Here is a 12,807-nt window from a genome sequence, read left to right on the forward strand (position 1 = left end):
TAATAAATAGTTAAAGTGGAGAAATAATAAAATAAAAAAGAGAATAATGTAGATAAGACTTTTCTCTATATTATTCTCTTTTTTACTTTATTATTTCTCCATTTTAACTATTTATTATATTTTTATAAAAATAAGTGCAGAAAAGTCAATGGAACTGCTAAAGCGGGACGATGGGAGTATAAAATTTGACGCAGAAATGCGCAACGATTTAACTGATCGGCTAATAAATGGGATATGTGGCGGGTCCCATCCAATATACGTATATTTCAGCAAAAAAGCCTACCGACGGCGCAATCCCAATCCATTTGAACAGTTCTATTTCAACGCTTACGCCACGTGGAATCCTCTCACTGGACCAATTTCACCCTCACTAACAGTAAATACGAAAATTCCACCCAAAATCAGCAGCAAAGCCCCGGATAAAATTACGGCAAGAAAATCATCAAGGCGACGACGGAGAAAGACATTGGTAGAAACTAGAAACACTTTCCAAGCTAGATACAGAGAATGTAATGTTCACATGCATCTTATTAACTGTTTTGTTGTGATGCTGTGAGCCCACATCCATACCTCATCCTCTTCACTTCACTGCTCTCTCCCTCTCTCTCACTACCTATTTAGACACCTCCCTTTTCTCAATTGAGCAAACTTTTTTTCGCAATTCCTTTCTGTATTTTTGTTGATTTGGGAAAATACTAGCCTACATTGCACCACCAGATCTGAGGTGGGCACTGCACTTTTTGGTGAATCTGAAGTGAAAGATTTGTTAATTATATGTAAAGATTGAATCTTTTTAGGGGATTTCCGTTATCAGTAGGGTGTGATTAACTAATTCGCCCTTCTCAATCGGGTTTGTTTTTGTCACTTAGTTCTGCTTTTGGTTGGCTGAGAGTGATCCTTGACAACAGAAAAACTCAACTTTAGCTGTTTCTACTTCTTTTCATCACTCACTTTCTCTCCTTTGATTTTGTATGTTCATGTTCACACAGTTAGGTGAGATTGATGGATTTTGTTCCTTTTCTGAATTAGTGGTGGAGGGGTCCCTTGTTAAGTTGGCTGAATTCATAAAGCTTTTGGGCCCAATATCATGTGCAAAGTAGAAAATCATGCACATAAAAGTCTAAAGCGTCTCCATTGCTTTCAAATATTCTTGTTTTTTTATTCATGGCTTAAAGTCAGTTCATAAACTAATGGCTTCTCTTTGACCATTGTTGGATCAGCAAAAATTTTCTTGTTTCTCTCTGACATTGGATTTTGTTTGAGAAGGTATTACATGTTAAAGATCCATAGCATAGATGAGGTGTTGCTTATTAGTTTTATCATAATAATGTCATCTTTTTGCATATATTATGATTCAGAGGATTCAGTGATGATGCTGATTTTGATTTCTCAGATCATTGATTTCGTTTACTCATGCAGTGTGTAGAAAATTCTCGAGGTAATGAAGCACAAGGATGGGAAGCCGATTCATCAGCATGATAAGGTTTCTAGGAAAGTTCCCATGGCAATAATGTTTGTGGTGCTGTGTGGATTTTCATTCTACTTGGGTGGGATATTCTGTTCGGAGAAGGACAAGTATGCAACTAACGAGGTTGCTAAGGCGGCCGAAATCCAAGGAAAAGCCTGTGATTCCAGCTGCAGGGGCATTGCAAATCAAAGCTGTGAAGTTCGACGAATGCCCTGCTGATTTCCAAGATTACACCCCTTGCACGGATCCTAGGGTGATTTTCATTTTCTATTTTGTGAGATTTTGATAATTCATAATTGGGAATGCCATTGTGAAATTGTGAAGGTTTTTTTGCAGAGGTGGAAGAAGTTCAGCCTCCATCGGCTACATTCATGGAGCGACATTGCCCTCCTGTGTTTGAGAAGAAGGAGTGCTTAGTCCCGCCTCCGGATGGTTATAAGTTGCCTATTAGATGGCCGAAGAGCAAGGACGAATGTTGGTACAGGTATTATTTAGCAACAAAATTTTGTTTTCAGAGCTGTTTATGATGTTGTATCTGTAGGAAACTTGATACGTTTGATATTTGGATCGTTCTCAGGAATGTGCCATATGACTGGATCAACAAACAAAAGTCGAACCAGCATTGGTTGAAGAAGGAAGGGAGAAGTTCCCTTTCTGGCGGTGGCACTATGTTCCCAATGGTGTCAGTGAATATGTTGATCATATGCAGGCCTTGATCCCAGGAATGAAAGATGGGACAGTTCGGACAGCCATTGATACCGGATGTGGGGTGAGTTCGACTTTTATATGCTTCAAAAGCATCCATGCCATAGTATGTAGCGTAAGTCTGGTTTATCAATCTTCTTGCTTAGTTAGTTGCTTAAGATTGTTGTAATTATATCTCAATTCTGCCTTTCAGAATCAACAAATTGATCTTCATAAAGTCTTTTCGTGTCATTCATAAATGTAACAAGATGCAAGTCTTTCTGTTTCATTCAGTTAGTGTTCCCCATTATAGCAATCACACCAGCAAGATCAGGAAATGTGGATGATTTGTGCTTGAGAAATTGTCTAACTATTCTTGCTTGATTCGGTTAGGTGGCTAGCTGGGGTGGTGATTTACTAGACCGAGGTATTCTCACAGTTTCTCTGGCCCCTAGAGATAACCACGAAGCCCAAGTTCAGTTTGCCTCGAACGTGGAATTCCTGCAGTGCTGGGCATCATATCAACACAGAGACTTCCCTTCCCTCAAGCTCTTTGACATGGCACACTGCTCTCGGTGCCTCATTCCATGGACTGAATTTGAATTACCATTTCCTTCTTTTCCATTGCCCCATCCTTTAAATGCATCCATTTTTCTGTTGTTTAGCTGAACATAGTGAGGAACACTGCACCTACTATCATTCTTAGGGGGAATCTACCTCTTGGAGGTGAAACGATCCTCCGGCCTGGTGGTTTCTGGGTGTTTTCCCGGGCCCACCAGTAAACTACGAAACCACTGGAGAGGAGGAATCCCCTATCAAGACCAGAAAACAAATTACGGAAAGTTAAGAGCTGCAAACATAAATGTGTTCAAATTGTACAAAAAAAAGATGACATTGCTGTCTGGCAGAAGTTATCAGACAGTAGTTTACAAGAAGCTCGAAACCCCGGATACATACCCCCTGTGACAGGTACGAACCGGATTTCCGGCTTGGACACCCCATCCGGCCCTGTGTCGTTTTCCTGACCAGAAGAAAAGAAGATAGCACGAACCCTTCCCAAAATGGCCCGAGCGGGCAACTGCCCCGAGCGTGTCCTAGTCCGGGGGGAGCGAGGGCCCCTTAAAGCACGAGACAGAAAAGGGGAAGACGAAAAGCACAAAAGAAGTTGGTCCCCAATAGGAACTGATAAGAAAAATGATGGACATGAACACTCTTTATGGAGGCTTCGCTGCTGCCTTGATCGATGCTCCATTGTGGGTGATAATCCTTTCCCCCCTTCCAACACACTTGGCGTCGCACACAGAGGACTGATCGGAACTTATCACGACTGGTAAAGATACCATTCACATTCTACAATCATAATACTCATCTTTTTAAACCCTGAAAGATGATCTGCCCCTTTTTTTAGGGTGAAGCTTTCGACTTATCCCGTACGACATCTTCTTCACCTCGATGGCCTTTTACTGCTGAGAGCCATAGGTATGCAAAGTCGAACGGGGGGAATTTCATCATTTTTTAGCATTAGTGTTAAACTTGTTTCTTCTATATAGGTGTGAGATGAAGTATGTTTTGCTTGGGTGGACCGGGTTCTGCCCAACGGGGATGCTATCATCCGGGGAAACGAGCATTTTTTGGGTGCTGTGGAAACACTGGCTAAAGGGAGAAAAGGGGTTGTCGGGAAAGGGGGAAACGGGAAAAAGGATCGGGAAAAGGAGAAGATCTGATTTGCCAGAAGAAGCTGTGGTATTCATCTAAGCAGAGCTCAAGGTGATATTTTGGGATCAAAGGAAGCATATTTACATACAGAGATTGGGGGCATTATATTTATCCACAAAGACGAGTTCTACACGCCATTTTGATCATAACTTTAACCCCAAAGGGGGAGGAGAACTAGTCATTCAATAACAAGTTCTAATATTTTAGTTTTTTTTTTAAAATATACGTATATTCTTTTTCAAGGTGGGTTGTATCTCTTTTCTTCCTTCCTTTTCATCTATTTCTACACCCTTAAACTGGGAAATGTGGGGGTGTTGGAAGGGGGAAACGGTAGACAAACTTTTTTTAGTATCTTTAAAGAGATTTTGGGAAATCTTAATTCTAGTGTTTCTAATAACCCAAACCTTTTTTCCATCTAGTTTCCAAAATTTAATTTAATCGTTATTTGGGAGTCTATTGTTTGTGTCGATTATGAGAAATGGTGGTCCATACCGTTTACCTATTTATATTTTAAGTAAAATTATGATATAAATTAATATATTAGAGTTAATTAATTTTTATTATTAACTAATTTTTTATTATTTTAAAATCTTTTAATTATATAAAATAATGATCTAAAATGAAAGAAAAAATATGAATAGAAGTATCTAATATCTATTCAATTTTTTTTAAAAAAATATTATCAAAAAATAAAAAATATACAGGGAAATATTAAACTTTAATCTAAAATTTTTGGGAATCAAACCCTTGTTATATGACACTAAAAAACCACCAAATTAACCCCCCAAGTTAATCTAGTCATGCTTTTCAGCATGTATGATTTAATAAAATTGTATTTAATGAATTAATTGAAGTAAAAAAAAAAACTCATTTAATCTAACTAATACGAATGTTCTGAGACATAAAAAATCTATACACGTTAGGCTGCCTCCTCCAAGTAAAGTTTTTGATAGCTAACAATTTAGGATAGGAGTATTACTTACGAATTTTGGGTTTTTTAAATTTTTAAAACTAGTACTAGTGAACATGAGAAGTGGTCCTTATAAAAAAAACTTTTCAAAAGATTGAAATATTCTAGAATGTAACATTTCCCCCTTGCAAGTTTCAACTTATAAAAAAGGGGCCCAATTTACGGAATGATGTTAATATTTTTTTTTTATGCATTAATATCTGAACTTATTGTGGTAACATTTAATGAATGAATTAAATTTGGTATCTTTTTTCAAAAAGAATAACATGTGGGGGAAAAAAAATTTAGGTAAGCTTGGTTCCGGGTTTAAAAAAATTTGAGCGCTTTAAATAAGGAATTAAAATTGAACACTTTCCCATAAATCTTTTTCCAAACCAAAATTTAGCAAAACGCGCAACCGATACATTGGTTTTGGGTACGTATATCTCTTATTTTTGGTAATTGGTATACAACTCAAATGATTTTGTCCCTTCCAATTATATAATTCACCTTTTCTTTTAAAACAAAACTTTTGCCATTTTAAAGTAAGGGAACTTCTGAAAAAAAACACAAAATGTGATCAAATTCTGCTCTAATTCTATAACTTTTAATTATAGTATAGTTTTGACATTGTTCTTAATTTTTTTCATTGATTTAGATTTTTTTAAAAAATTTTTATGACGGGAAGCCAAAATCTATGACTTAAGCATATTTGTACACCACTCACCAAAATCATAGATTTAAGTCTGAAAAATATAAATTAGACTAATGTATTTTGGCCTTCAAATCATACCCAATTTCTCATAATTCAAGTCAATGGATAATTAAGAAAAATGTCAACATTATGATATACTCCTAATTAGCTATATTTTAAAGTTGTGAGATTGATAATAAATTGGCCAAACTTTATGATATTTCCGACAGTTTAGCCTTTAAGTTTTAAGTTGTATTCTAGTATTACCTCATATGAATTGAATCACATTGTTGCACAAACAATATTTGTATTGTAGTGTCCTCTCAATCTGTTTTCTTTTTAATAGATCTTATATTTTATTTTTATTTCTTCGTGAGCAGATTCTTGTGGATTTTAAAAAATTCTTCTTTTCTCTTACTATTTTAGTTAGTATTTTTTTTAATTTTCCTTCATTTTTTCCATGTCTGACTGCTAAATATATAGTTTTTATTTTATTTTTGGTACATTCAGTCTCCTAGCTATTTAGTGTGGCTACGGTGACTGCTACCAATTAGCCATATATATATACGAAGAAAGATGTGGGAAAATTAGTTAAATTTCATTATAGATTCAGAAAGTGCAAATACGAGAAATTAAATGCAAACTTTGAGAGATTGGTTTCATTACTTTAGTTAAAACTTTGAAAGATTCGACTTCTTTTTCTTTTTCTGGAATTTGGACAAAATAATAGAAGAAGGATTAATTAGAGTATGCGGAGCATCCTCATATTCCTATATATTTATTGGGAAAATATCTAAACTACCAAAATATTGCATGCATTCTAAAATATCACATAAAATCCAAATAGTAATACCTAAAAATTCAAGTCGATGAAACTTTACTTTTTCCTTACTTGGCTGTTTATTTGTGACTTTGTGCTGACTTCATAAAATCAGTTCACTATAATTAAACATCCAAAAAATATCCACATTTATCCTTTTCTTATAATAAAGAAAAACTCAATAAATATTTTGTTCATTTTATTTAGTTAAAATAGATATATTCAGCAAAAACTAACGATTTAATTTTTCAACATTTAAGAGAGATAAAGTATTAAAATACAAAATAAAAAATTTGGATACTATTTGAAGGGCAAATTGCACAAAAACCATGAAGTTGGACAAATTTCAATCAATTATGTAACTTTTAAAAATAAGCGGTTAGTATTATAATTTTAACATTTTTTTATACCAAAAATCAATTTATTTTTATGAGTGATATCTAAACTTTAAAAAAAACATGGATTTCGGCTTTTCTTGTTATACGCACTTTCCATCAATTAAAAGATGAGAATTGAGAAAAATGTCCAATTTAATACTCTTCTCATCTCTCATCTCTCAGTTATTTGTCTAGTTTTTCATTTTATTTTATCCCTTATTAATTATCTCACTTTATTTTTACTGTTTTTGACAGTGAATCTTATATTATACTCTCTCCGTCTCATGAAGATGACTCACTTTCCTTTTAGTTTTTCCCAATTAAGATGATTCATTACTTAAAATGAAACAACTTTATCTCTACTTTATTCTCTTTCTCTTACTTTACTCTTCATCTTAACACACAAAATAAATTTACATAAAATCAGTATCGCAAGAAAGGTCATCTTCCTTGGAACGGATGGAGTACTAATTTAGTTTTACTCACATTTATTATAAGTAACTACTAATATATAAAACTATAATCCACACTCTCCCCTAACTTTTTCCACCCATTCTTTTTCGCATTTCTTAAAACTCATGCAGTCAAATTGGAACATATATTAGGAGATAGATAGAGTAATACTTTTGACTAGTATTTTCCAAAGTTGTAGACTTACCAGAATTTTACCAAGTATCATGATTTTTATAGTAATTTTCCATTATTTACTATTCCATCTAATCCATAAAGTATGTACTCTTTTGGTTTGACATGGATTTTAGTACACAAATGGTAAAGTAAGAGAAATGTAAAAATAAAAATAATTAAAGTATTGTTAGTATAGAATTAGTAACCTTATTAGAGAGAAAAAAAATTTCAAAATTAAAAAGAACATCTCTCATGGACGACGGATTAAAAGGGAAAGAGTGCATAATAATCTTGTGGGATAGAGGGAGTATAAAACAATTTAGGACACGTGATGATAATTGAAGATGTACTCCACATTGTAGATAACTTTCCCTATATATAAAGCATGATCATACTATACTACACACACAAACAAATTAGAGCAATAAACAATGGATGACAACACACCATCTTCCGATCATCATGTCATTCACTTAGGGGACGATCAAAACCACAAGTCCCACTCCTCCGACGCCACCAAACTACGTCGTTTAAGCTTCTCCAAGCCCAAATCCCGCTTCAACGAATTCTCCCGCCTCGAAACCCTCAACGAAACCCCCAACTCCGACGACAGCGACTCCTTCCTCACCTCAGACGGCGACGACGAAGAAGAGGATCGCGACAACGTGGCACTCCCTTCAAGGAGCAGGCGAAACAAGAAGAAGAATTCACTCATCAAGATCCGGTGGAGAATCCTAATGGAGTGGATCCTGTTGATCCTCATCACCACGTGCCTCGTCCTCTCCTTAACCATCTCATCCCTCAAGGAAAAACGCACGTGCGGCCTCGAGCTGTGGCGGTGGTGCCTCATGATCCTGGTCACCTTCAGCGGCCGCCTCGTCTCCGGCTGGATCATCCGCGTCGCCGCTTCCTCGTCGAGCGCAACTTCATGCTGCGGGAGAAGGTGCTCTACTTCGTCTACGGCCTGCGAAAATCGATCCAGAATTGCGTGTGGCTCGGCCTCGTCTTGCTCTCGTGGACCTTCATCTTCAACGCCAGGATCCACAAGAACAACAAGCTCCTTAAAAAGCTCTTCCAGGCGCTCGTGGCCATCCTCATCGCCGCGACCGTCTGGCTGGTCAAAATCATCCTGGTCAAAGTGCTGGCCTCCTCCTTCCACGTGGCCACCTACTTTGACCGGATGAAGGAGAAGCGTGTTCCAGCACTACGTGCTGGACACGCTCCGGGCCGCCCATGGACGAGGCGGCGGTGGCGGTGGCGGTGGCGCGGGAGAGGAGCGTGGGGAGGGTTTTGTCGAGGAGGCACGGGACGAGGAAGATCGACATGGAGAAGCTGAGGAAGCTGAGCATGCAGAACACGGCGACGGCGTGGAGCGTGAAGAGGCTGGTGAACTACGTGAGGTTTTTCGGCTGTCGACTATCTCGAAGACGGTGGATCAGTTCGGAGGGACGGAGTCGGAGATCACGAGTGAATGGGAGGCGATGGCTTCTGCTAAGAGGATCTTCAAGCATGTTGCTAAACCTAGGCCAAGTAAGTAATTATTTTATCCGTCCACGAAATAACGTCCTAATTTGTTATTTTAGGATTTTCAAGAGTCAAAGTCATACCTCCCTCCGTCCTCAAAGAATATGGACTTGGTCGCAAAGGTTTTAATGCAAAATTAATGAAATAAGAGAGATATAGAGAGAAAAGTAATTAAAGTATTGTTAGTGGAAATGAGTCTCACCTCACTGAGAGAGAAATTTCAAAATTAAAAAATGATATTCTTACGAGACGCTAAAAAGAAAGAATCGCATTTTCTTGGACCAGAAGTGAGTATTAAACTAGTAATATTAGGGCTAATTGAACGTGAGGACATGCTCCATATCTTTTCCAAAACCTAATAATTGTGTCTTATTATACCAATTCTTTATCGGACTAGCTACTTGTAACTAATTATAACCGAATTTAATATAAATAAGTATACACAATTTTTATACTATATCTAAATTCTAAGGTAATTATCAATAGTTGTACGCATGCATGATGCAAGATTTGATAGATATATAATGATGTATTTGTCTTAACAAGTGGAAGCAGTTTTATTGAAGTGGAATCCATTTTATTTCCATTTCATCACCTCTTATGACTGCTTATTGAGTAGTACCTAGTACTCCATCGGTTTTAAATAATTTGTCTCACTTTCAGCGATACAGATTTAAGAAAGATAATAAAATTTAGTTAAAAAAATTAGTGAAATGCGGTCCTATTTTTAAGAAAAGTGAATTGAAAAGTTAGTGAAGTAGTAGTTTTATAAAATGGAGTAGAAATAAGTTAGTGGAATATGTGATTCACTATAAAAAAATGGAAAAAAGTGAAACGAGATAAATTATATGACTGATTCGAATGGAAAAATGGAAAAAATTATCTGAGATGGAGGGAGTATATATATTATTTTAAGAACCCTGAAATAGTAATTTTTCTGACAGATTCCTTTTCCTTATTTTCACTTCAAATTATGATAATATAGTATTACTAGCATATTATTATAGGTTATTGATGTGATAATATATTTTCATTTTTTCTTTTCTCTGGAAGGTGTTGTGATAGAAAAATCTACAAATTATGATAATATAGTACTAGCATATTATTATAGGATATTGATGTGATAATATATTTTCATTTTTTCTTCTCTGAACGTGTGATAAAAAAAAAAATGCTCATGAGAATTTTACAATCAAATTGAAGGCATCCTAAGAGATGTTTGATGTGTAACATGTCTTCTCAAACTATTCTCATCTAGTTTCGCACTTTATAAGCTTGGATATTGATTACTTTATAAAAAAATACTTGCTACGGACTCTATTAGAAGTTTCATTTGACCAATTTAATTTAAAAAATTGTTTGACTTTTTTAATGAATCCCATGCATCACTAATTAAATATGTTGACTAGGGAGGAGACAATAGTTTGTGGTTGTGAGCTGTCATATGCACTTTTTTCCAATATTTCAGCAATATTAATCGATTTAGAGGCACGGGAATCATAGACTATAATTTTGCAATAGTGATACTGTGAATCCACTTGACCGTACAAACTAATTGTGGGTGTTGATTGTGACTATTGAAATATGTTGCTTCATTACTTTTAAGAATGCGCACCCAAAATTCCTTCAACGTGACAGCCTCTAATTTATTATCCAAGATATACAAGCATGCTTGTCTTTATTATTCCGTTTAAACACATATGTGAAAATATAGAGAGAAAGTGATTGACAGAAGAAGCTGAGAAATCCAGGATAGCACTACCTGAGAGATGTTACACATTAATTTCAAGAAATTCATTATATCATATTGTCACGTTTTGTTTTCCACTATAGAAGCCCATCACTTTTATTTTTACACTTTGGTCCCAATTTTCATGTCTTGTTGTACGTTATAACATTTCACCAAACTCATGTAAGTTCACCACTAACCTATATAGTCATGAAACATCACACATCCTCACTCGATACATGGCCCTCCCACTAAATTTTTGTCAGCACTCATATTAGTCATCTAGTACTATATATTCCTACTGTCTCCAATTTTGCACCTCCATTTATAGTCATATTAGTTCACTACTACATTAATATTGGTTCTTTGATATTGAGCTTAATTAAATCATGAACTCATATTCATGAACTTACGAACTGATATTGAGTTCTCAATTGATATGTTGATACTAAAAGTATTTGTGAATTGATATGGTTATGTGGTCTGACTTTAAGAATTAAAAGTCCTGAAATGAACCCATCTTCTATACATATGTATGTATATGTATGTTTGAGTAATGATGTTATATAGTAGTATCTCTATGAGTACTATAATAAAAAATGAGCTGATAATAAGTACACTAACACAACACAAAATGCATTCAACCTTAGGGTTTTTTAATTGCAAAACATATAATTAATCATTCATTATGATGGCCAATTTATATTTGATTGGTCTATATGTTACAAACCTGAATGAATTTGAAGTCTCAGATTAATAGTGAAACAATACAAAAATTATGGTTATGTAGAACTAATTAAACAGTATATGAACATTGTACTAACGATTAATGAAGTGATGGAATTTTTTATACTTGTTCTATGTAGGTACATTGAGGAGGATGATCTGATGAGATTCTTGAAGCAAGTTGAGATTCATACCATATTCCCCTCTTCGAAGGCGCGGTTGAAACCGGCAAGATCTCCAAACCCGCCTTCAGAAACTGGGTGGTAAGCCCTCTCTACGCTTCTAGAAGTTCGAATTCTTGTTTTCACCAGTTAGATTCATTGGTGCTGTCATTGATAGGTCCGGGCTTACTATGAACGGAAGTCTCTAGCACATTCCTTAAACGACACGAAAACAGCAGTCCAGCAGCTTCACAAAATAGCCAGTGCCATTGTCAGCATGATCATAGTAGTCATAACAGTCCTAGTGATGGGGCTGGCTTCACCAAGGTGATAGCGTTCATCATAACGCAGCTCCTCCTCGTGGGCTTCACGTTCCAGAACATGTGCAAGACCGTCTTTCGAGTCCATTGTCTTCGTGTTTGTGATGCACCCCTTCGACATAGGTGACCGATGTGTCATTGATGGTGTCCAGGTAACGCACCAAAACACATCCCAATATCAATGATGAGTTAATGTGTGTAGCGAGTGATTCAGTTGAGAACTATCTTAAAATGAGAACTTGTCAGCAGCACAAAATATATTTTGTTATAGCACAAAACATATCAGTTGACCAACTGATATGTTTTGTGCTGCCCATTATAAGTTCTCATTTTAAGATAGTTCTCAACTGAACCACTCCCAACGCGTGTATAACTATGTATGTTTATGCAGCTGATAGTTGAAGAGATGAACATACTAACAACAGTGTTCCTTCGCTACGACAACGAGAAAATCTACTATCCGAACTCAGTCCTCATCACCAAACCGATCAGCAACTTCTACAGAAGCCCGGAGATGAGCGACGCCATCAACTTCACCATCGACGTCTCCACACCAATGGACACGATAATAACACTGAAGAAAGCAATACAAACGTAAGAATCTCAACCGTCATACTAATATGTTTTTCTCAAGAGTACGACAATGAGGCCGCCGATGACTCTGCAGGTACATTGAGAGCAAGCCAAATTACTGGAACTCGAAGCATTCAAATCATAGTGAAGGAGATCGAAAATCTGGACAAGCTGAAGATGGCCTTATGCGTGCAGCACACCATCAACCATCAGAACTACGGGCCCGGGAACATCAGGATAACGGAGCTGTTCCTCGAGCTGAAGAAGATCTTCGAAACCTCAATCTCAAATATCATCTTCTGCCGCAGGAGATTCATCTCACGCAAGTCGACATCAGCTACTAATTGAAACATCCTCTACTAAAGGCAGGGCTAATTAGTTATTTATCTTCTTAAACTACAACTTCTTCAGTTCTAGCGTTGTACCAAATCTTCATTAG

The 12,807-nt window shown here is 36.2% G+C and overlaps 2 pseudogenes; both read left to right on the forward strand.

The window, feature by feature from the left end:
• The first annotated feature begins 1,072 nt into the window (after positions 1-1,072).
• Positions 1,073-3,978, forward strand: LOC125199703 (annotated as a pseudogene).
• Positions 3,979-7,755: 3,777 nt separating this feature from the next.
• On the forward strand, positions 7,756-12,765 carry LOC125199694 (annotated as a pseudogene).
• The last annotated feature ends 42 nt before the right edge of the window (positions 12,766-12,807 follow it).

The sequence above is a fragment of the Salvia hispanica genome, unplaced genomic scaffold, assembly GCF_023119035.1.
Source record: "Salvia hispanica cultivar TCC Black 2014 unplaced genomic scaffold, UniMelb_Shisp_WGS_1.0 HiC_scaffold_631, whole genome shotgun sequence".
In the NCBI taxonomy this organism is placed as follows: domain Eukaryota; kingdom Viridiplantae; phylum Streptophyta; class Magnoliopsida; order Lamiales; family Lamiaceae; genus Salvia; species Salvia hispanica.